This window comes from Onychomys torridus, chromosome 13, assembly GCF_903995425.1.
Source record: "Onychomys torridus chromosome 13, mOncTor1.1, whole genome shotgun sequence".
Taxonomy (NCBI): domain Eukaryota; kingdom Metazoa; phylum Chordata; class Mammalia; order Rodentia; family Cricetidae; genus Onychomys; species Onychomys torridus.
In genome coordinates, this window is record NC_050455.1 from 51,120,397 (window position 1) to 51,142,065 (window position 21,669).

General features: G+C 44.1%; 1 long non-coding RNA gene across 1 annotated transcript; it reads right to left on the minus strand.

Annotated features, from left to right (window-relative positions):
* Positions 1-1,140: 1,140 nt before the first annotated feature.
* On the minus strand, positions 1,141-12,667 carry LOC118595023. The gene is made up of 3 exons (XR_004946435.1): positions 12,425-12,667; positions 3,290-3,394; positions 1,141-2,634 (listed from the first exon to the last, which is right to left on the minus strand). It is a non-coding gene; the product is annotated as an uncharacterized LOC118595023 (long non-coding RNA).
* Positions 12,668-21,669: the final 9,002 nt, after the last annotated feature.

Consider the following 21,669-nt stretch of genomic DNA (forward strand, 5'->3'; position numbering starts at 1 on the left):
TGGCCATGGACTAACTCTCTGAAACTGTAAGCACACCCCCAATAAAATCTTCTTTCTATAAGTTGCTTTGGTCATGATGTCTTTTCACAGCATAGTAAATTAACTAAGACAAGACCCATAAGGATCCTGAAATCTTTTTGGATTAATAAATATAAAAGCTAAAAGAGACCAGAATTCAACTATATAGTCATCCATCCACCAACAACCATTATTTTGATTCCATCCATCTCTCCATCCTCCCATGTACCAACCATTTGTCTATCCATCTCTTCACATAGCATTCGTCTACCCACAATGAGATCAGTCACAGAGCTAGTCAGAACCAATGGGAGCACTTGCCTAATGCTAAAGGATATGTGGCCCACCCCCATCGTGTCTCTATACATTTACCCATCCATTTATTCAACACCTACCCACCCACTGACCACCCATCCACCATCCACCTATACATCCATATTTATACTTTCTTTCCATCCATCCACTTACCATCCATTTCAATACAATTATTTACTTATTCATCATTAGGAGAGGGTGTTGAGGAAAGGATGTCTTTAACCTTGTCTTAAAGAAATATGTGCTACAGGAACTTAAATGTGACTTTCTTCAGGAAATGGAGCCTTCGTGAAAAAGAGGAGCCTCAAGGGATTAGGCCAGCGATTGCCCAACCATTATGACTACCCAGCATGCGATTCATATGTTGGACATTCAGGGAAGCTGCCTTAAAGCCAAAACTGAAAAAAGGCCCATGATTTGTGAGCGGCTTGAGCATCAAAGAGAGTGACTAAGTGTGGGTTTCCCACCAGGCTGCCATATGACTGCGAGGTCACGAAGCTGAAGCAACCATGTCCAAAACAAGTTACTCTCCCATCCACACCCACTACTTGAGAGGTGGTGGGAAGGCAAAGGATCAGAAATTTGACCACTAAGAAAGGGATCTTCTCAGCTAAATATGCCAATCATGTATCAGTGTGTGTGCACAAATACACACACACACACACACACACACACACACACACAGACACAGAGAGAGAGAGAGAGAGAGAGAGAGAGAGAGAGAGAGAGAGAGAGTTTCATGCTAGTTAAATAATAATATCCTTGGCCAAAAAGTTTTATAAGAAATGATACATAGGGAAAGAAATATCTGCCTCAATTTTAATGCATATTTAATATATAGTAAGCAAGGTAGATTATTCAGAAGATAATTAATTACAACTTTCAATGTCAATAAGGGTCATAGTGTGAAGGTCACTAATTTATTCAACAAGCATTCATTCATAGGCGAGCCTTTATGAACTGCAAGGGCAATCTCATGCTAACCTCACCAGGACTGACATCATATGGAAAATGGCAGTGGTTTCAGTGTCCACCATGGGGCATAGGAAAAAAAAAGGTCAGTTTATGCTCCTGTAAAGAGGACAACACCCAGGCATTGTCCCTAATGTTTCCATTTTTAAATGTTTCTGAAGACCTGCAGAACTGAGCGCTAATGGCTCAGAGTGTAGCTTACTTGCCTCCTGTGTGGACATCCTGGTGTGTGTTGCTTGTCAGTGAGGCTACTCTCTGAGTAACAGATCAACCCTGAGTTCTTTCCCTCTTACAGTACCATCATCTGTCCCGGGTTCTCAAGGCCTTCGATTTTAACTGGAAGAAGAGCCAAAGGGAGGACATGTGGGAGGCCCTGGGAGACCTGGTCTAGTGTCACTGCCACCCACTTCCTCCATGTCAGTTAACAGGGGTTTTTTCTTATGACAAGGTATTGTAACACCTGCATCAATGTGTGCCCTGGGGGAGATATGAAACATTTTGATCAACCACAGGACATGTTTCTTAAAAGCTAACCATCTGCCAACCACTGCACTGTGCCCTGCTGGTCAGGCAGATGCTCATGTTCTACATGTTTCATGTCTCCAGTGTGGCAGCACAGACTGAGGACAGACACAAGCATTGTGGTTGTAGACCCTGCCTTTCTCAACACCTGCACTGGGCTGAGCTTGATGCTCCAACCACCTGGGGAACATGGTGGGGTAAGGGCCCTGCTGTCTTTCAAGGAGTAGGAAAAATAAGCCCAGCCCACAGAGGCAGCGTGGAGAGAGCAGAGAGATACTGGTGCCTTAGTTGAAGATCTCCCCAAATTGCAGGGATCTGTTCACTAAAACATGGTTTGGGGTGAATTACTAGAGAAGAATGGCAGTGTCTCTTTACATGCCCAGAGACAGCCACAGCAGTCTGCTTTGATGGTATATTGGTCTATAACCAGACAAATTAGGAATTTCCTCTCTTTATCTCATGCTTCACATTGTAACATAAATTCCCATCCCCTCTCTTCTGAAGATTGGGAACAGATGGTCCCTTTCCAACATACTATATTAAGATTCACTTTTATCAAAAGTCTCTTTACATCTTGTGGGTAAGACAATTTCGGTTCCTTGCCTCGGCTGTCCCTAGAGGATCTCTGATTTAGAGTTGCACGCATTTGAGGCTAGCCTTAGAGTGGGACAATGTGTAATGCTGCCAGAGCAGCAAGGACCAAACAGTAATGACCTCGGGCCAGGCACGTGGTGTTCCAGGGATGCTTCTGCCTTGAACAGGGTGACTTGGGAAAGCTCAGCGATGTCTGAACTGGAACTTTCTTATCTGAAAGAGAAATGAACAGGAGAGCTGCTTTGTGAGCACCTTTGACTCTAAAACTCCCCATGATTCCTAATTCTGTTTTCATCGCTGATTTTCTTTGTTCGTGAGTTAGAGCATATGAACCCCCAACAAAGGAAAATGTCTGCTTTCAAATTTAGGGTGGTCACTGGTTATTATGTTCTGAACTTTTGGGAAAACTTAGCAGTTTACATATATAGACTCAATGAGAGACAGAGAGAGAGAGAGAGAGAGAGAGAGAGAGAGAGAGAGAGAGATTAACTCAGAGTTTTCACTTAAAAATTTAATTTTGGAAGGGATAGTACAGCCACATGATTCAAAGGTCAAATGTAAAAAAGTAGATGGAAAGGCTTCCTCCCCCACATTTCCTCTCCTCCTCTTTTGCCCCATGAACGCTGACTGTCCTTTACCCATGGTTTCTTATCTATACCTGACCACTTTCATTCTACTCAACTCCAGTTCCGCTAGTGCCAGACACTGGATTCTCAGGGACTAATGTATATTCTAAATGCCAATAATGCATATTATGTAATTACACAAGTATTTCAAGAAACAAAATTATGGCACTCTACTACATTAATTCAAAACCAGTGTCTCCAGCTGAGAAGTGCCTTTCTGAACTTTAGCAAAGTGCACAAACCTTGGCGGCATCTCTGATCCATCTTCCAACAACCATAGCGGCTGGAGGGCTGAATTTGTCTTGGATGCGAGGACACCGGAAGATGTGGTCTATGTGATCCATAGGCTGGAAGTGGTAAAATATATTTATTGCTTCTGAGGGGGGAAATTCATTTTTCTCATTCTCCATTGAGCAGAGAGTGCCAATTGGCTCCAGCTTGTGGGATTCTTACAGGGAACAGGAGAGAAAAGGGGTGTTGGGACTTCCAGAGTAGGAAGGAGCTGTCCTCTCAGCAGAGATGACTTCCTTCTGAGGCCTTGTTGCCACAGCTGCTGTTCACCACCTGACTTGGTCACAGCATTGCCTGGAGAAGGTATCAGTAGGTAGAGAAGCTGAAGACCCCTGACCCTACGACAACAATGGGGTTATCCCTTCCAGACAGTTGACAGCGGGGACCTCATCACTGTACAGGTCTGCTTTTGTCCCTTTTGGGCCACCCAGATAAAGACTGTTCTTTGACATCAAAGATGAGTAATGGCCTTCCCAGCTGGTAATCCCTTTGATGGGTGTCCGGGCCAAATGGGTGTCAATGAGGACTTCAAAAAATATAGATACTTTCATATTCTTTTTCCATTATTTTAAGGGCTCCAAAATTTTGTTTCAGGCTACTTTTATGACTTAGAAAAAAAAACCAGGAAAATAACACTAAGATAAACAAAAGGATAACTTGCTGTCTCTAAGTTTGCATATCAGTCCAGGGAGGGCAGTCTCTTCTCATTCTCTAGGAGAAATTGCTCTTTTTCATGGACGGCATGGAAGCAAGTCAAAAACACATATGGAGAGACTGAGGAAATCTGAGTGCAGGGACATTGTCTGTTTTGTGACAGCTATGAAGTGTAGCAAGAATCCCAGTACCCCAAATACAGCCAAAGCCATCTCAGGCAGGCAGTTTCTCTGTTGATAAAACCCACCAATAAAGGAAGAACAGAGTTTCTAATGGGATGTTCTAAACAAACATACAAACAAAAAACGGGGAATACATGAAATGAAGTTGGTATCTGAGAACAATAAACAAGCAGGAGGGGAACATCCTTGTTATTTTCTTGTCAGTTTAACACAAGCTGGAGTTATCTGGAAAGATGAACCTCAATTGAGAGAATGCTTCCATCGGATTGGCCTATGGACCAGCCTGCAGGGCATTTTCTTGGTTAATGATTGATGTGGGTGAGTCCAGCTCGCTGTGGTGGTGTCGTTCCTAGACAAGTGATCCTGAGATGTGTCAGAAAGCAAGCTGAGCAAGCCTTCCTTCATGGCTTCTGCTTCTGCTTCCATCTCCAAGTTCCTACTTTGAGATCCTGTCCCGACTGCCCTCGGAGATAGAATGGGATCTAAGTGTCAACTGAAAGAAACCCTTTCCTCTCCGAGTTGCTTTTGGTGATGGTGTTTATCACAGCCCAGAAGCCCTAACTAAGACAGGAGGAAATAATTGGAAATTTGCAAGTGCGGGTGCATGTATGTATGTATATTAGGAGGAGAGTGTGAGTGTGGGTGTGTGAGCCTGTGCACATCTTTACAGAGGCCAAAGAGAAAAATAACTTGTGGGGAGAGTACCAGACAAGCTAATTGTTCAAATCCCAAATCCCAAACAGTGATTTAATTTTACCTAGTTCTTTGGGTACCCACAGTGCACCAATTTGACACTTCTCTGGTTTTCTTTTGATGGCTGCTAGAGAAACTGAGGTTCCCCCTGTTGGCCTCACCCTGACCTTCCTCTTCCTCCCCTGGTACCACTTACAAGATGATAAGGCTTTCATTTGAAGCAATTACTCCATGGGACCTTTTCTCAGTGCGTCTACCCTTTCTCTGTGATTATGAGACAAGGCACACTGAGAAAGAGTTGTAAAACTAAGATCCAAAGACTCAAAGGTCTCAGAGGTGCCAGATTCATTTCCTGCCTCCACGGTCTCCCTTTCCCAGGGAAAAAAAAAAAAAAAAACCAGCAATGCTCTTTCCTGGCTCTCGTTCCAACCTCATGAAGGTTCTCATTATATTTTCACCATGAAACCTCAGCACACACAGCAATCATTTTGGGATAAAAATGAAAGGAAAACCTCAGGCAACCAGACAGACCAGAGGACAGATTTTAACTGCACTGCCCTGTCACTCCCACTGAGGGTGCAGAGGAGCGCCACCGCCAGGCCCGCCCTCACCACCTTCATTCTGTTGCATCATAAGCCTTGAGGAAGTCTTTTGTTTTTCTCTGTGAGCTTGCTGGGAAGATCTAGGGTACAGAAACCACCTAGGAAGCCAGCCACAGTCTGTCCTGGGATTGTTGAGGAAGACACAGAGCATGTGGCATCTTCAATGTGCCCCCCTACAGATGTTATGGGGGTGGTGGTGGAAGTGAAAAGAGATGTCACTCAAGTCACACACCAGTAGATTTGAAACTAACATGTCTTTCTAGAGAGAAGTCAACTGCTCATGTGAAGAGATATGGTCCCCAGCTCCCCCATGCAGCAACCAGCATTAGATGTGGCCTGGCACAAGACCCCCTGAAGTCTTCTGGGGAGGTGGAGGCCATTCTTTCCACAACATCCTGTGCTGAGACTTGAATGGAAGCAGCCAGACAGGTATATTCAGTTCAGAATTATCGTGATCAGAGTAACTTGTATCACAGGAGGACTTGTCTCATTTACATTTACTCCTTAAAAGGATCAATTAATGGGAAAGAGGCAGCTTTCAGATGCAGGGACTGTAGGGTAACTAATCTGCTGGGTTGGCCAATCCTGAGGATCGGTAACCTTGTGGGGCACTGGAGCATGGCCAGGGAGAATTGGGGGTCAGCCTCCATGAATACCTCAGAGCTGCCCCCAGGTGGCCCCATGACATTGAGCCTGGAGCACACACAAGTGTAAAAACAACAACAACAACAACAAAAAAAAAAAAAAAAAAAAAAAAAAAAACAGGGCCAAAGAGCCTACCCTCGGGGACCAGTTCAGGAGGGCCCACCATGAGTTTGGATTTACTGAATATCGAAAGGCTTTGTTTATGGAGTAAAATTCATACACGTATGGAGAAAAAAATTAAAAAGTCTGATGTGCTGTTATTGAAGAGGTCAGGTTGAATTGTGAGTTTTTACCCCCATTTGTTACACATGACAAAATTATATATATTTAAGACACAAAAAGTAAAATTTTAATATACAAATAGGCATGAAAATGTTAACAGTCTAGCTAATTAGCATGCCCATCACCCTATGTGTTACAATTGCATTTTTTTTTAGTGGTGAGAACATTAAAGATGAACTCAGCGGCTGTCAAGCACCTGCTCAGGATTCCCGCTATAGTTACTGAGTTGTTCTCCAGAAAGTATGCATCCTGCCAAAGTGAAACTTGGTACCTTTAGCCAGGACTTCCGCATCCCTGGACGATCACCATTTTAAACTCTGCTTCTGAGTTTGACTTCATTAGATTCTGCATACAAGTGAGATCATATGGTGTTTCTTTTCCTGTATCCGGCTCAGCTCACTCAGCAGGCTTTCTGGAGTCATCACTGGTGAAAGTGATCCATTCTCCCCATGTGTTCCCATCGCTCTTGTTGAAGATCAATTAACTGTAGACATGTTGTAGCTGGAGTTTTTCTCTTCATCTCCCGCAAGCCCCCACAATCCCACTGCCCACTTATATGCCCACTTAATCACTTTGATGCTTATATTACTTATAAACTGTATGGCCATGGCAGGTTTCTTGTTATCTACTTCTTCTATCTTAAATTATCCCAGTTCTACTAGTCTATAAGTTGCCAGGTGGCTCATGGCTTACCAGTACCTTACATCTCGCTTGTCATTGTGGCAGCTGGCAGTGTCTCTCTGCCTCAGCCTTCCACTTCCCAGAATATTCCTCTCTGCTTGTCCCACCTATACTTCCTGCCTAGCTACTGGACAATCAGTGTTTTATTTACTAACCAATCAGAGCAACACATTTGACATACAGAACATCCCACAGCAACATGTAGATTTATTTCAGGGATCTTTTTTCTCTATTGGTTTATATCTATTATTATATACCTGTTGGGGTTAAGATAGCCTCATCCTTTAAAAACAGGAAAAACAAGTCACCAGGCATTTAGTTCCATAAATTCTGACACCTCAGTTTCCACATGCTCCTAAGTTACCAGGAAACAGAGATTGGTAAGGTGAGTTCCATGGTGTGATGGTGAGGATTCTGGATGTTGAATCCAGACATTGGTAAAGAAAGATGGATTTATTTACCATTTGGCCAAATGGGAGAAGGTCTAAAACCCTCTTCCCCAGGCCTGGGCCTCCTGTGGAACTCAAACTGTGGCCACCCCTAGTTATTCCATTTTGTGTAATACACTGGCTTTCAGACTGTTTTGTTTTGGATAATCAACTCCATTTTATTATTTCTTAACTTAAACTTATTGGGGAGGCATGCATATGTCACAACATATGTGTGGAGGCTGAAGGATAACACAACTTTGAGAATCACTTTTCTACCATGTGGGACCCAGGGATTGAACTCATATCTTCAGGCTTGGCGACAAGCATCTTCATCCAAGGGCAGAGCAATCTTTCTGGTCCTGACTTCATTCTACAAAGCAAGGTGACTCAACTTTGACTATAAATGCAGAGGCAGAATGACTTCGCAGCTTATTGTGCATCTACAAACTTTTAAAAAATTATTGCTAACCCTCTAGCTTTGCATTCAAAGTCAGCATTCCCAGGACAACCTGGAGTTTGTTAGCATCAATTTCAAATATTAAAGTAATATTCTTTATCCTAGATTTAGCCTAATCAGAAAAGCATAGAAGTATTTTCAATGAGAGTCAGGAAGTGGCCCTTTTAGACTCAAATGCTATCCCCTCTCCTCCTAGGACTTCCTTACCTGTTCTTCAGGCTAAAGGGATGGATGAATCATAGCCCATCCTTAAGGCCCTTCCCAGTGACACTTTCTGTCTGTAGTCAAGTGGATTCTCACATCTGGGAACAGCTGGCCCCATCTACTTCCTCTCTTGTCTTTTTTTCTTGAGTGTGGTTTGAAATAGAGGCTCATTCCTATCTCCAGGGCAAGATAAGTTTCTGATGGCTGGTAGTAATATACATCTAATTGGCAACATATCGAGTCCATTTGTACTGCTCTGGGGGCCAAATAAATGCCAGCATTAATTTAACTGAAAGGGAATGGAGAAGGTTGTCAGTATCGACAAATGACTTAGAATTGATAAACCATGCGATCCACCAGTCCTTTGTCAACTCTAAATTCAACCAATACTTTCAAAGTAGACAAATCCCAAAGCTCTTGCCACCAAAATAAGAGGATAAGAACCTAATAAATGTCATATAAAGTTAGTGAGTGATCTCTCATATTGGTCTGTCTCTGATTTGGGTGCTTATGACATTGATCTCAAAGAACTGGCAGTTCCTATAGAATATTCTCCACTTCCCTTTAAGAGTCTGTTAATAATGATGCCTATTATGCATGAATTTATCTGAATCCATTTTGAATCTATTTATAACGTCCCTTGACATCTTAGCATAATTCGCTCCACATGTGTGCAACCCAGTGTAATAAACACGATTTCCTTTCCTTTGTCACTACAATGCTTCCCTCCCACCCTTAGAGGTTCTCTGTCCTTGAACTTGGTGGTCAAACATTGTGTGCCTGGCCTGGTGTGTTGGTTGTGTTACCTTTGCTCTGACAAAATGCTCTGCAGAAGCCACTTAATGGAGGAAGGATATAGCATGGCTTGTGATCCCAGGGGATTTCAGTCTGTCATGGCAGGGAAGACTTCGAAGGGTGGCCCCTTGGTAGTGGGTGCAAGTGGCAGAAAGTGAGTGGACGCAGCCAGGGAAATAAACCCTCAAAGCCTTGGCTCAGTGACAGCTTTCTCCAGTCAGGGCCTCACTTCTTAAAGGTACCACGGCCTATCAAAAGAGTCTAGCATCCTTTCAAATGTGTCTCATAGACATCACATGGCTGTTGTAATCTGGAAAGCTAAGCAGCTTTGATTTCCCCTCATGAGATTTTCACCTATGTGAGCTTAATAACATCCCTTCATGGAGGTAAAGAGGGCTCACAAGGCAGTGGGGTTCTCGAGGCAGCCTATAAGGGGTTCACAAGGCGTCAAGGTAGTGTATTAGTGGCACACATGTACTGGCTGTACCAGGCCCCACCCCTCCCTAAGGATACACAAATGGTCAGTGCTTGCTGGTAGAGGAGACTTTAGCAGCCCATAAGTTGTCCATGCTCCTTTTAGTAATCCCCAGCTGAGCTACTGTCAGCATCCCCAGGTAAACTCAATGCTCACCAAACTAGAGCTGCAGGCACTAGATTCTTTGGTCTGTTCTTGGTGCCCTATCTGGAGGCATTTGTCCATGTCTTCCAAGGACAACAATAACACATCATAAACTCATAAATTAAGGCAGTAGTGAAGTTGCGCAGTGCATCATGGGCGAGCACTGCCGGAAACACCTTGGATTCATTATGCATTTGATGCTGAATTACTCTTCGATCATTGGCATGCAGAAACCTGCTAGTGATGCCAAATTTTTTTAGACACCCGCATTCAGCTCCATGACTCCATATGGGATGATAGCCTGGACATTAAGAAGCTGTGCTCTAGACCAGCTCTGGCCTCTAGAACATACTGTAGTGGTGAAAATGCCCCCTTTCTGTACTTCCCAGCATGAAAGGCACTGTCCTTATGTGAGGGAGGACCCAAATCTTTTCTTTTACTTAATTTAAATAAATTAATTAAATTAATTAATTAAAATTAAACTAAATTAGCTTTATGCTGCTAATGACTGCTACGGTGGGAACAACTAATCCAAACTCTTTCCTACTCCATAGTGGTCCCGGAGGTCCTGTGTTCTGGAAGGTACAAGATCCAACAGCCTGGTCCTCAGGCTACCACGTAGAAGAGAACTGTCAGCTTCAGCTGTTCAATTTCCAGCCTCACAGCTCCCTTTGTATGTTGTATTAAGTCTCCAGGGTTTGGGGTACACAGAAATCCCCATACTCAAAAGTTGACTTCCTTTAGGCTTCAGTCACTAGTGGTCCATCAGTATTCAAAATTCTCACTGGTAGATTCCGGAAATACACTGTTTGTCTTAACTGGTGCGCCCCTAAGAAGGTCTCCACTGTGTGTGCCATGGAGACATATCACACGCTCTTGGTCCAGCTTACCCTGCAGGTGATCTGTTCTTCTGGCCTTTAGGTTGGTTATCTTTTTTGTTGCTCTCATGAAATACCTGACAAAGCAGGTCCAGGGAGCAATGATTTGGATGCAGAGGTCCAGAAGTTTAGTCCATTGTGACAAGTAAGGCATGGAAATGAAAGCATGCCATGGAAGCTCCTTAACATTTAGAAAGTAGTGAATGGGAACATGTGGGTATGATCCCAAAAGACCCTACCCCAAGAGGCCTTATCCCAAAGCTTTAACAATCTCTCAAAACAGTGCCACCAGCTGGTAGCCAAATATTCAAAACGTGTAAGAAAGCGTGTGTAAGTACGCGCGTGCGTGTGTGCGTGTGTGCGTGTGCGTGTGCGTGTGTGTGTGTGTGTGTGTGTGTATGTGTGTGTGCTCATGAGTGCACATTGGCAGTGGGGGGTGGGGGTTGTATTTCACACTCAAATCATAACCACCATCAGATTCCCTGAGGCCACCACCTGCCATTGTCAGATGGTTTTCAAATATTAATTACATCACAGCATCAGCAGACTTATCTTCGGGGACCCCACTTCACTTCAGAGACACCCCCTTACTTTTCTTAATAGTTTCCTTCAAACTGTGTGATGGTGATGCCAGCAACTTGGGATGCCAAAAGAAACCATAAAATGCTTCCTCTGAAAATTCCTCACCTCATCAGGAAACATCCGGTGCCGAGTTTGCTAACGTCCACAGTACAATATGACACAGGGAAGGGCAAGTTCACATGGTTTCTAATATAGCATGTTGCTTTGATTGACTACTTTATTAGTACGGGTAAACTCTAGCATAAGTATATGTGTACAGGAAATGCACCATTTTAACACAACTCAATTCCATCTGTGGCTTTAGGCATCTTGGGTTGGGGGGGGGGGCGTCTCAGATTATACCCCCTGCAGATAACTCTCTTTGTTAATGCAGTTATGCATTAATACAACAGACCTGTCCCAACTACTACAGCCCCAGAGGCCTGGTGTGCATGCAAGGTGCTGGCCTAACCAACTGACTTCCCAGTTGTGGAGTCGCAGCTGTGGACCCTGGACCGGGTGCCTACACTGGTCTGTTCCTTTCTTATGCCTTCAGTAATCACTCCTTCTGTCACCAAACTGAATGGTCCAGAGTTTTTCTGCCTCTGCTCTGTGCAGTGTGGCTTCATTATCCTCCATGAGTCTAGACCTCAGGGGAAAAAAGCTCTACTTGGTTTACCTTCCCACTGGATCCTGCTGAGCAACATCTCTGTAATTCTATTCTTTCCGAATGAGTCTGCCACCAGAAGCACAGCACAAGAGTCCTCAATAAGTCCTATATTCAATTATTAATAAATCAGCTGGCTATCACTACAGTTACAGAGCTCTGGGGGTAGAGATAAGGGAAGAAATTATTTTCCTTTCTTCATGCCAAGTTGGCACTTTGGTCAAAGGCCTGGGCTCCTGGCATGGGAAGTTCCTTAGAAACAATTTATTTAAAGAGTAACTCAGCTAGGGTAGGCCACAGAGACTTCAGCTCTCACCCCACACCCACCTACTTCTAAAATCAGTAGCCCATGAAAAACAGCCCATCTTTCTCTGTGTGGGGATGGAAAATGCATATTTTACTGAGGCATGCAGCAATGCTTCTTGGACAGACAGAGGTGACAACTTACAGTTCACGCCTCCAAGTGAATTAAGCCCCCCCCAACAGCCGCCACCTCTCCCCCCAAAAGAAAGTTCCCTGCCAAAGTTTTCACCTCCTTAGCCTTTTCTTCAGTCTCAATCCCTCCTTACACCCCACTGCTTCCCCCTCACTCAGTAAGACAAAAGTCGGGGATGTTCAAAGAAAACAAATGAGGTGCATGCTCTGTTTAGCAGGGACAGAGGTTTCAGCTGTCTTGACCTAGCCTTCTTCTTCCTACAGTGGCCTCATGTCACTCCCCTCTAGGGGACACCTTACCTTGTCAGCAAACACCGCTGAAGTCATGGGGGGTAGGAGGGGGTCGTTCTTTGAAGGGGGCTTGGCTTCCTTGACCGAGCCTGTTTGTTCTCCTCAGCCATAACACAGTTCCTGGCAGCCCTCTGGCCTCACCGGTGGCTTTGACTGCAGCTGGGTGGAAGGAAGCACCTTCTGAGCTGCCTCCATTGTTCCTAGCTGGTTACCACTGAGTGGAGCCTTCAAAGCCTCTCTTCTTTTGCTCTCATTCTGGAGTTCCGAATGTTTTCCCACCGGCCCCTGTTATCCCGAGCGCCTTATTTTTCCTCTTGATCCAAACCAAACACCGTTTATCAGTCATAGGAAGGCCTTTGCAACGTTTCTGCCTGCAGTGAGCAGTGATACACACCGCTTCCTGTGCGAGGGTGGCCCTGCTCCAAGACAATGGAACAAGCCTTCAGGACAGATCAGAGACAAAAACTGTATAGTCTAAGCCAGGGCCCCAGAGACAGAGCTGGCCTTTCTCGGCCTGTGTCACTGATCCCTGGAGAGTGCTTAGATTAAAACTTCAAAGCCCAGGGTGAGCCTGCTTTCTGAGGAGAACCCTTTGTTTTTGTTTGTTTGTTTTGTGCTTTGCAAGTAGGGAGAGCAGGGGACCAAGGGATTACCATTGCAGCCAAAGGCTTAGAAATATTTACTCCAGTGTGTACCCTTTATCAGAAGTGCTGGGGACCAGATGGGTTTTGGAGCCCATGGTTTTTCGAATTTTGGAATATACATATATAAAATGAGATATCTTGAGGATGGGACTTGGGTTTTACAACAATTTATGTGGCATATACTTTATAGGCACAGCTGAAGGTAAGATGGACGGCGCATGCTTAGGATGCAGCCATATCTATAAAATGCCCTGTGATTGACTTTGCCTGTCCCCACTGGGTGTTCCTGGCTCTTGGGCATGGGCTCTGTGTGCAGGTATTCATGCCATAATTGTGGGCTGCTTTTCTGTTTCCTAAGATCTCATCAGGTGAATGGTTGGAATTTAGGTCATTGTGTTCTGAGCTCTTTAAGCAGGTATCGAGGGGCAAGTAGACAGGTCCCTTGGGGTAGCCTCTCCTTCCTAACTCTACTCCCTCCTTTCTGACTTCAGAGCCCTAACTAAGCTCTGACCTTGAAGGGAATCTAGTAAAACTCCTCATGAGTTCATCTTTCTTCTCTTCTCACTCACCTTTTGAGACAGTTCAGATGGGGTCTTATTTTGTAGCCTGGTCTGACCTGGAACTAATTATGTAACCCAAACTGGCCTTGAACTCCTGGGCAACCTTTCTGCCTCAGCTTCCCAAGTTCTGGCATGAGAGACAAAAGACTTCTCCACCTCTCAGTAACTGTCCTGAACTTGTGCCTTTCGACCCCTGGGAGATTTCTCTTTTAATTTCAAACATGCAGAGAGACCAAAAGGGTAATTGTTTCATTTAATCGTGTGTGTGTGTGTGTGTGTGTGTGTGTGTGTGTGTGTGTGTGAAGGTGCCACTGTCTCTGTGTGGCAATCAGAGCACAGTTCGCAGGAGTCAGTTCTCTCCTTCCACCATGTGGGTTCCAGAGACTGTATTCAGGTCATCAGATTTGGCAGCAACTTCTTTTACCTTCTGAGCTCTCTCACTGGCCTCGGAAAGGTTGTTTTACTACATTTCACTAGCATTCTATAATTTTGGCCCAGGCTCAGGGGGATGAGGCTTTGCAATTGACTTAGGCTTGGATGCGGTCCAATGTCAAGGCTCTCCAAGAGTTCCTGGCATCTTGCGTGAGCCTTCCCTTTTGCTTACACCAGTTGCAGAGAGCATCTGTACCATGCCATCAAAAGGGCTCTGACCAGAACAGACATGACGTCGTTGGGAAAATGAGATAACAGGGTAGGTGATGAGCACCTTTATCTTTGACAGTTCAGCAAAACTTGGAAGCTGGGGCGCAACGCGACTGATTTGTATGTGAGAAAGACGAAGCATGAAGCTCTTTGAAGAAAGAAAAAAAAAGAGAAAAGAAAGAAAAACTTCTTTGTGAGAAGGGGCAGAGAAGAGAACAGAGGCAGAGATTTGTTCTAGGGTCACTGCATTAACCCAGGTGAGAGACAGTGAATCCCTGAGCCAAGGCAATGGGAATGTGGGGAAGTGTGTGTGTGTGTGTGTGTGTGTGTGTGTGTGTGTGTGTATTAAAATTTGTATCTGGTTTATCCAAACTAGGTGTTTGTTTGTTTGTTTGTTTTTAAGTTTTTTTTTTCCCATTTAATGCTTATAACACCTCTAAGAGCTGTCTGGTTTTTTGTTTTTTGTTTCCATATTGCAGATCAGAAATTAGCAGGTCAGAGAGTTCAGTAACTTTATGCAAGTCACATGACCAACCAGTGGCTGAGTCTGATTTTGAGCATAGAAGTATGTCCCCGAGTTCTGTCTGTGACCATATGCTAAGAATCAGGGGGAAGTGGTTTGTGGGAAATGAAGAAGAAAGAGCAAGGACAGGCTCAGGCACCTCCAGGCTTGGGTAGCCATGCATTGGGAATGTTAGAATTGAAAGCAAGGATCCAGAGGCAAAGCGTGTATGAGAAGGAGGAAATAAGTCTGTCCTGGGCAGTGTCTGGAGTTATGCCGGTAGAGATTTCTAGGACAGAGCATGTACTAGAGATAAGAACGTCTGAAGTTGCCTGCTCCTGTTTATAGAACCAAGAGGAAGGATGAGGTGTTCCTTTTTAGCAAGTCATGAAACTGGCGCCAACTAGCGCCAACTAGAGGCAAGACAATAGCGTGGTACAGACACGCTGACCCCCACAAAGAGTTTCCTAAGGCATGTACTGAGAAAGGCCAGCAGAGAGCAAGTTTGTTTTAAGTAAAGAGGGAAGTTTCAAAATCAGCAAGCGCTATGGAAGCTGAGTAGGATGTATACTGGAAAGAAGACACAGGATCTGCCAGCTAAGAGGTCTGTTAGGACAGAGAAAAGGAAAGATTAATTCTGCCCGAGGCAGGCTAAAGAAATGCTTCAAAGAAGGGCTGACATTTGAGTTGGACCATGAAGCATCAGTGGGACTGTGCCAGGCACAGAAGAGGGCTAGAGGCATTTCAGGCAAAGAGAACAACACAAGGGAGAAACGAAAACCCAAACTGGGAGATCATCTGGACCGGGGACTTTCGTCGGCAGCATCGAGTTGGCAGAACATGTCTCGTGTTTTGTTTTCTTAGTTTTAGAGACTCCGAGGATTTTTCTTTCCATTGTAGACACAATAATTGTGATTGGGAAATATGACTGATGACTTTTAAAGAGACACATGGTTCAATCCTTCATAAAAACCAAATGTGGACAAAACAGGAAAACTACAAATGCGTCTTAAAGAATACATCATGATTTGGAAGGTTAATGAATGCTATTGTAACAACCCATGTGTTGCAGAGGCTCAACAGCAATGTGGTCCTCAGACAGTCTGATGGGGCCCAGCAGCTCTACCAGGAAGTCTGTCATCCACATAGTGACTCAGAGATCTATGTTCATCCTGTGTCCTCTGCAATCTTGGATCATTTTGTTCCCCACTATACAATCCAAAACCATGGGCGAGTCATACTTCACCCAGCTATTCATATACCATAGGCTGTGTTTAGTCAAATGGCCACACGAAGTGCAAAGGAGACTGGAAGAGGTATGTGAACATACAAGGGCTGGTGAGTGCTAGCCATATGTGCTTGAGGCTATCTTCCTGCTAAAGTACTGATTATTCAAGTAGTCTTTGTTTTCCATAGAAAACATTAATGCCCTTAGAGAGTGTCCATTTCTGTAGCTTTTGATTCAGTGCCTCATGTCAGTCTGCTTTTTTTTTTTTTCTTCCCCAAAACAAAGTGTCTCAGTGAAATAGTCCTGGCTGTCCTGGAACTCACTCTGTAGACAGGGCTAACCTCGAACTCACAGAGTTCCGTCTGCCTCTGCCTCCCTAGTGCTGGGATTAAAAGCATGCACCACCACCGCCCAACTGTCAGTCTGCTTTTTAAAATAGATTTTCATGCTGGGTGTTGGTGGCACACATCTTTAATCCCAGCACTTGTGAGGCAGAAGCAAGTGGATCTCTGTGAGTTCAAGGCCAGCCTGGCCTAGAGAGTGAGTAAAATGACAGCCAGGGTTACAAAAATAAACCCTATTTTGAAGAAAAAATAATAATTTTCGTGTTATTAGCCTTCTGCTCTTAGACTGTAAGCAACTGAAGTCAAGGTTAATTTGTTTCTTAGACTTCTGTAACTGTGATAAGTACTTGAAAAATTTATAAAAAAATGCTTGGAGGAATTAATCTTTATTTTTGCCCATGGTTCCAGAAGTTTCCATCTGTGGTTTCACTGCCCAGTTACTTTAGGCCTGAGGTAAGGCATGATCATCATGGTAAACACTATGTAGTGATACAAAGCTGCTCTTCCAGGAAGCTGAGAGAGAAGATGATAAAGCCTGAGACAAAATCTAACACCCCGAAATCCTCCCCAAGGAACTGCTTTCCCATCTCAGAAAATGTCTACCACCTCCTAAGGCCAGCAAATTACAAAGCCGTTGATGGATTAATTTCCCAATGAGAGGAGAGCTCTCATGACCAAATCACTCCACAAGAGCACCATCTCTGAACATGGGACCAATTCTCCAATGCATGAGCTTTAGGGGGGTGGGATTTATAGCCAAATTGCTAATAGTGAAGGACCACAGATTTATGTTTCTAGGATCGGGTCGCAATTGACTGAATTTTGTACATAAATTCAAGTCAAGGAACTCAAGGGCATTGATTGTTGTGGTTGACAATGTACTGAAGTGAAGGAAACCCACGCCCTGAGGGTTTCACACCTTCCTCTTTTAGCCAACTGGGATAAAGGTTTCTGCAATGAATGCAGCAGTGCATTTGACCCACCTCGTATTTGGGATTTTTCGTGTGTGTGTGTGTGTGTGTGTGTGTGTGTGTGTGTGTGTGTGTGTGTGTTTTCCCTGAACAAATTCTCAAGAGCAAGATCCTTGTGTCGATATCCTAAAGATTATTGAAATGTGGTTGCATGTTGCCCTCCAAACATTGTGCTGATTTACACTACCACCAGTAAAATGTTTTTGTGCCCAGTTATCTTCATTCATCACTTTTAATACTGATTTTTATTACACACCCAGAGACAGAGAAGGTGTAGAATTTGGCAAAAACAAGTATTTTCTAAATTAATTCATGAATTATTTAAAATTGATACATAATTTAGCATGAGATTAAAACCCTGTATCTTTGAACTTGTAAGCCAAATTTTGTTTTTCTCTCATCATGAATGTGAGAAATGCTGTATATGTCCTAAGAACCATGGTCCTCTCAGGCCAGGCATTTGCCCTTGACCCCCACCCACCAGAATACTGATCTGTAGTTTAGAGGCTGCAAAAGGCCTGTGCTCATAATATATGGCATGGGTGAGGTCTGGATTACTAAACTTATGCACTGTCGAATCAGATTTACAAGTTAGACTTGAGGAGGTCCTACATAGAGTGCTAAGTCCAATCCCCATGACGTGCATAACAGCAAGACACTTGCATCTTATAGTTAACACAAAGGGAAGATGCCAGTGCCGGGCAAGTTTCAGTTCAAAGGTCAACGAGTAAACAAACACCAAGGTAAGCATAATCAGAACATCTCACAGAGATCACAATGATACGGTTCTAAGAACCGGAGGAGTGTGTTTAACACACCTGTGCACCTGATATCCACAGCAAGGGCAAATTAAAGGCAGACTTAAAAATGAACAAACTTCAAGGTGGAGTTCAACCTTAGCAAGCATTACTCTTTGCAGACAATGTGTAGGGAGATTAAAGATGTAAAGATGCATCAATTACCTTTGAGAGGGCCCTTCACATCCCTAGTTTTCCCACGCATCCAAACTCAGGTTTGGCCACTGCTTGGCTTCCAGGTCCCTAGAGCTGAGATAAGCAGATTGAATGTAATCATTTTATCAAAACACTCAAGGTTGGAGGAAGACTGAGTGGGCAGAGGGAGGGCTGAGAGATTAAGCTTCTCCCATCCACCATATTCTGTCCTAACTTATCCTGTGACTATGAGAAGCCACTCAGCTCCTCTGGGGACTTCAGTAGTTCCCCTTGGTGGTGGCTGTGGAGACTAGACCGTATCATGGGGTTTCAGAGGGGCCATCTTTGGTAAAACCTAAGACTCTCTAACACTGAAGGGGTCAATGTGGTGTGAACCTTTCACTGAGTGGTACTTCCAGCATCTTTACATAGAGACAGTGTTCTTCCTTATTAGCAAGTTGTAAGACTGAGTCTTTCTAGAATTTAAATTAAGTTTGGTAACCTCTAAAGTATTTACTCTTCCTATAATCTCACTTGGAAAAGATTTTTGTTTGTTTGTTTGTTTTACTAATAGTAGCAAGAAGGTGGTACACCTTCACTGGGCCCCTCTAGTCATTTCCCCAGGTAGTATTTTGGAATATCTAAAACATTCCAGCAACACATAGCTTACAGCAGCAGATCCAGGGCAAGCAGAAACCCAGGGGGCTCAGAAAGCCGGGCCTCCCTTTTGTTTCCCTCTTCTTTTTTAAAAATTCATTTTACATACCAACCACACATCCCCCTCTCGTCCCTCCCCCTACTCCCTCCACCTCTCCCCCCTCCCCCCTCCCACCCCTCATCCCCTCTTCCTAAAGGGTAAGTTCTCCCATGGGGAGGGGGACAGCTAAGTCTGGTACCTTCAGTTGAGGCAGAACCAAACCCATCCCCACTGCATCAAGGGTGAGCAACATGTCCAACCATAGGTAATAGGATCCAGAAAGCCAGTTCATGCACCAGGGATAGTTCCTGATCATACTGCCAGAGGCCCCTCAAACAGACCCAGCTACACACTTGTCTCCTGTATGTAGAGGGTCTAGTCCGGTCCCATGCAGGTTCCACAGCTGTTGGTCTAAAGTTCGTGAGTTCCTATGAGCTTGGTTCAGTTGTCTCTGTAGATTTCCCCATCATGATTTTGACCCCCCTTGTTCATAGAATCCTTCTTCCCTCTCTTTGACTGGATTCCTGGAGCTTAGCATCGTTCTTGGCTGTGGATCTCTGCATCTGCTTCCATCAGTTACTGGATGAAGGCTCTATGATGACAGTTAGGGTATTCATCAATCTGATTACCAATGTAAGCCAGTTCAGGTACCCTCACCGTTATTGCTAGTAGTCTAATCTGGGTTCGTCCTCGTGGATTCCTCCTTTACTCCTCTTCTGACAAGGTTCTCCTGTGTCTGAATAAGCCTGCTTGGAGGCTGGAGGCAGGAAGCCTTCTTGCAGCAGCTAGCAGGCTCTTGAGCAGAGTCATGAAAACTCATAAAGAGAAGTATCTGCTACCATGTCAAACTGGCTCCTGACAATAGGGTCTAAATAAGTTATGCAGTGAGCTCAAAGACAATATCATATCCTTGTCCTAGTCTGTCCCAGCTTAATAGTAGGCCACTGGGTGGATCACATTTCACATACACCCTGCTTGGACAGTGACCCAAGCACTGGATCTCACCTCCAATCCTGGGAACAGCTGTGCTCCATAAACCATGGAGGTGGATAGCTTCCTTAGTACAACTGGTGCATAAAACACCTTGGGAAAAACATAGTGTGCCACATGTCACAGCTGCTCTGATTTCCCATTTTCTTTCAGGGCAGATTTGCCTGATAGGCCTCGCTATTCAGTAGGGGCTTTAGAGCCCTAAGTGGTCAGGGATAAAGATACTTGAATATTTTTTTTCTTCCCTCAAAAAACACTTAAGTCTGAAGCTGTATATGTTTCTAGCCAGATGAAAATAATCTGGGATCACTAGATGCCTAGGAGCCTCAGGGGATCTTCCAGAAGTCCCTCTTGGGTCCCTTAGCTTGCCTAGAAAACCACCAACAGCATATTGCTCCTTCTTCATAGCAGTAAAAAAAAATCCAATAATCAGAAGACATAATTCCCCATCCTGTGTTCCACATACAGTAAGCAATATTTCTGCAGCAGAGATCTTTATTAGCAGTTGGCATCTCAGAGTGCTCTCGAGTTTCGAAAGATCAAGTCTTATACCAGATGAGAATCTGTCCACATTTCCCAGATCTTCCTGTTGAAACTCCATATAGTCAAGGATTATTTGAAGCCCAGGAATGCTATTGACATAGAAGGGTTGACCTCGTCTTGAGGGTAACACCCGAAGCCAGTCAAATGTAAATTTGTTGATATGGGAATTGAATTTTTTCCACACTTTCATTATATCAATCTGGAAATGGATTGCTTATCCCTAGAGAAACAGCTAGAATGACATTTTACTCCTAAGAGAACCTCATTTCTTTGTTTTCTTACAGGATTCTTTGCTGTTACTGAAGTCTTGGCAATGCCAAGGTCTCCTTTCTGCCATTCATGGGTTGAGTTTTGCAGCCCTTATATTCTATGTTTTGTGGAGTGGTGAAGGACACATGGCTCTCGGGCTAAATTTCCAGCTTCCTGAGAGGCATGAACAGGTAAAAGTGCCACTCCCAAGTCACTTTCAACATTCCTTCTGATGGTTGGAGCAACCAGACAATGTCAGATGAAGAGTGCCAGATGAGGGCCCGCCAACACCTTGTTTAACCTGTACGGCAAAGCTAGAAGGCGGTCATTATTGTCTCCACTGTAGACATCTGAGACATGAGATTCACAGGGGATAAGGGACTTCCCCTATGGCCCACTGGAGAGTGGGCCTCAAACCTAACCGAATATGGAGGTCGGAAATGGAAAATTCGACAACACTAAAAAGTTTCTGACTACAAAATGAGCAAAAATTCATTCAAGGTCAAGTGAGCAATGAGTGAGGAGAGTTGCTGGGAGCGCTTGACAGGGTGACATCATGCCACCCCACTGTCTCCCGGGTCTGGACACACAAGGACACATGCTGTCATGCCACCCAGCATCAAGATGACTGCCTGAAACACATTGGCTCCAATTCAAGACTATTGTATGATCTGAATTAAAGTGCCTTTACTGTGCACACACAGTGTTCTGTTCTTATAGAAACATAATGGTTTAATTATGGAAAACAAAGACTTTTAATATTTTCCCACCATCATTCCTCGGCATGTAAGCATCAAATTAGTCTATTTTTAGATTGGATTGTGTTCTACTGTTTGATTTTAAAATTGCTGCTTGAGTTGCTGCCTTGAGTTTCATTGAAAATCATTAAATGAATTTTGACTTGGGTTTAGGACAGAGTTTCTAGCAATTTCTAAAATACCCCTAAACATAC